The sequence below is a fragment of the Vanacampus margaritifer genome, unplaced genomic scaffold (genome assembly GCF_051991255.1).
Source record: "Vanacampus margaritifer isolate UIUO_Vmar unplaced genomic scaffold, RoL_Vmar_1.0 HiC_scaffold_37, whole genome shotgun sequence".
Classification (NCBI taxonomy): Eukaryota; Metazoa; Chordata; class Actinopteri; order Syngnathiformes; family Syngnathidae; genus Vanacampus; species Vanacampus margaritifer.
The window spans coordinates 107,501-111,200 of record NW_027520747.1 but is presented as its reverse complement, the minus strand read 5'-3'; positions in this window follow the sequence as shown (position 1 = coordinate 111,200).

Below are 3,700 nucleotides of genomic sequence, written 5' to 3'. Positions count from 1 at the left end.
TGTTGGCGGGGCTCCATGGACCAGGGGGAGAGCGCCTCTCTTTGGGGCTTGTTGCTGGCTGTTGGCGTGGCTCCATGGACCAGGGGGAGAGCGCCATGGACCAGGGGGAGAGCACCTGCCATAGCCGAAATAAGAGCACTATAGGCGGCCGCCCTCAGCACATTTGGCCCCCCCCATCCTGGAGCGCCATGGACCAGGAGGAGAGCGCCTCTCTTCGGGGCTTGATGCCTGTTGGCGGGGCTCCATGGACCAGGGGGAGAGCGCCTCTCTTTGGGGCTTGTTGCTGGCTGTTGGCGTGGCTCCATGGACCAGGGGGAGAGCGCCATGGACCAGGGGGAGAGCACCTGCCATAGCCGAAATAAGAGCACTATAGGCGGCCTGCCTCAGCACATTTGGCCCCCCAATCCTGGTTCTCAAAATTTTTCAAAGTCAACTTTTTTCGAAATATTTTCAGAGTGCCACCTCCAGCGGGGGCTCTCGCCTGCCATAGCCGAAATAAGAGCTCTATGGGCGGCCGCCCTCAGCACATTTGGCCCCCCCATCCTGGAGCGCCATGGACAAGGGGGAGAGCGCCTCTCTTCGGGGCTTGTTGCTGGCTGTTGGCGGGGCTCCATGTACCAGGGGGAGAGCGCCATGGACCAGGGGGAGAGTGCCTCTCTTCGGGGCTTGATGCCTGTTGGCGGGGCTCCATGGACCAGGGAGAGAGCGCCTCTCTTTGGGGCTTGTTGCTGGCTGTTGGCGGGGCTCCATGGACCAGGGGGAAAGCGCCATGGACCAGGGGGAGAGCGCCTGCCATAGCCGAAATAGGAGCACTATAGGCGGCCGCCCTCAGCACATTTGGCCTGTCGCCGCTGTCCGCTGGCCGCTGTCCGCTGGCCGCTGTCCGCTGGCCGCTGTCCGCTTTCCCCTTTACTTTCAGCACTTTCAGCACTTTCAGCACTTTCAGCACTTCCAGCACTTCCAGCACTTCCAGCACTTCCAGCTCTTCCCCCTCTTTCCCTTCTTCCAACTGCGGGCGCGCCGGGCGCACAGGGGCTCGTGCGGAGGGGTGTGTGTGCGTGCATGTGCCGAACAAGGAGGAGAGCGCCTCACTTCGGGGCTTGTCGCTGGCCGTCGGCGGGGCTCCAAGGACCAGGGGGAGAGCGCCTCTCTTTGGGGGCTTGATGCTGGCTGTTGGCGCGTGTCTTCGGGGCTCCACGGACCAGTGGGAGAGCGCCTGTCTTCGGGGCTTGATGCTGGCCGTTTGCGGGACTCCATGGACCAGGGGGAGAGCGCCATGGACCAGGGGGAGAGCGTCTCTCTTCAGGGATTGACCAGGGCTCCAATCTTCCCATTGAAATGAATGGCGGGTGACCAGGCGTCCAAATCCCCCATTGAAATGAAGGCCGGATGCCCAGGGCTCCAATCTCCCCATTGAAATGAATGGCGGGTGACCGGGCGTCCAAATCCCCCATTGAAATGAAGGCCGGGTGCCCAGGGCTCCAATCTCCCCATTGAAATGAATGGCGGGTGACCGGGCGTCCAAATCCCCCATTGAAATGAAGGCCGGGTGCCAAGGGCTCCAATCTCCCCATTGAAATGAATGCCGGGTGACCGGGCGTCCAAATCCCCCATTGAAATGAAGGCCGGGTGCCCAGGGCTCCAATCTCCCCATTGAAATGAATGGCGGGTGACCGGGCGTCCAAATCCCCCATTGAAATGAAGGCCGGGTGCCCAGGGCTCCAATCTCCCCAGTGAAATGAATGGCGGGTGACCAGGCGTCCAAATCCCCCATTGAAATGAAGGCCGGGTGCCCAGGGCTCCAATCTCCCCATTGAAATGAATGGCGGGTGACCAGGCGTCCAAATCCCCCATTGAAATGAAGGCCGGGTGCCCAGGGCTCCAATCTCCCCAGTGAAATGAATGGCGGGTGACCAGGCGTCCAAATCCCCCATTGAAATGAAGGCCGGGTGCCCAGGGCTCCAATCTCCCCAGTGAAATGAATGGCGGGTGACCAGGCGTCCAAATCCCCCATTGAAATGAAGGCCGGGTGCCCAGGGCTCCAATCTCCCCATTGAAATGAATGGCGGGTGACCAGGCGTCCAAATCCCCCATTGAAATGAAGGCCGGGTGCCCAGGGCTCCAATCTCCCCATTGAAATGAATGGCGGGTGACCAGGCGTCCAAATCCCCCATTGAAATGAAGGCCGGGTGACCAGGCGTCCAAATCCCCCATTGAAATGAAGGCCGGGTGCCCAGGGCTCCAATCTCCCCATTGAAATGAATGGCGGGTGACCAGACGTCCAAATCCCCCATTGAAATGAAGGCCGGATGCCCAGGGCTCCAATCTCCCCATTGAAATGAATGCCGGGTGACCAGGCGTCCAAATCCCCCCATTGAAATGAATGGCGGGTGACCAGGCGTCCAAATCCCCCATTGAAATGAAGGCCGGATGCCCAGGGCTCCAATCTCCCCATTGAAATGAATGGCGGGTGACCGGGCGTCCAAATCCCCCATTGAAATGAAGGCCGGGTGCCCAGGGCTCCAATCTCCCCATTGAAATGAATGGCGGGTGACCGGGCGTCCAAATCCCCCATTGAAATGAAGGCCGGGTGCCAAGGGCTCCAATCTCCCCATTGAAATGAATGCCGGGTGACCGGGCGTCCAAATCCCCCATTGAAATGAAGGCCGGGTGCCCAGGGCTCCAATCTCCCCATTGAAATGAATGGCGGGTGACCGGGCGTCCAAATCCCCCATTGAAATGAAGGCCGGGTGCCCAGGGCTCCAATCTCCCCAGTGAAATGAATGGCGGGTGACCAGGCGTCCAAATCCCCCATTGAAATGAAGGCCGGGTGCCCAGGGCTCCAATCTCCCCATTGAAATGAATGGCGGGTGACCAGGCGTCCAAATCCCCCATTGAAATGAAGGCCGGGTGCCCAGGGCTCCAATCTCCCCAGTGAAATGAATGGCGGGTGACCAGGCGTCCAAATCCCCCATTGAAATGAAGGCCGGGTGCCCAGGGCTCCAATCTCCCCAGTGAAATGAATGGCGGGTGACCAGGCGTCCAAATCCCCCATTGAAATGAAGGCCGGGTGCCCAGGGCTCCAATCTCCCCATTGAAATGAATGGCGGGTGACCAGGCGTCCAAATCCCCCATTGAAATGAAGGCCGGGTGCCCAGGGCTCCAATCTCCCCATTGAAATGAATGGCGGGTGACCAGGCGTCCAAATCCCCCATTGAAATGAAGGCCGGGTGACCAGGCGTCCAAATCCCCCATTGAAATGAAGGCCGGGTGCCCAGGGCTCCAATCTCCCCATTGAAATGAATGGCGGGTGACCAGACGTCCAAATCCCCCATTGAAATGAAGGCCGGATGCCCAGGGCTCCAATCTCCCCATTGAAATGAATGCCGGGTGACCAGGCGTCCAAATCCCCCCATTGAAATGAATGGCGGGTGACCAGGCGTCCAAATCCCCCATTGAAATGAAGGCCGGGTGCCCAGGGCTCCAATCTCCCCATTGAAATGAATGGCGGGTGACCAGACGTCCAAATCCCCCATTGAAATGAAGGCCGGATGCCCAGGGCTCCAATCTCCCCATTGAAATGAATGCCGGGTGACCAGGCGTCCATATCCCCCCCCCATTGAAATGAATGACGGGTGACCAGGCAGGCGAGAGCCCCCGCTGCAGAGGCTCCAGAGGTGGCACTCTGAAAATATTTCAA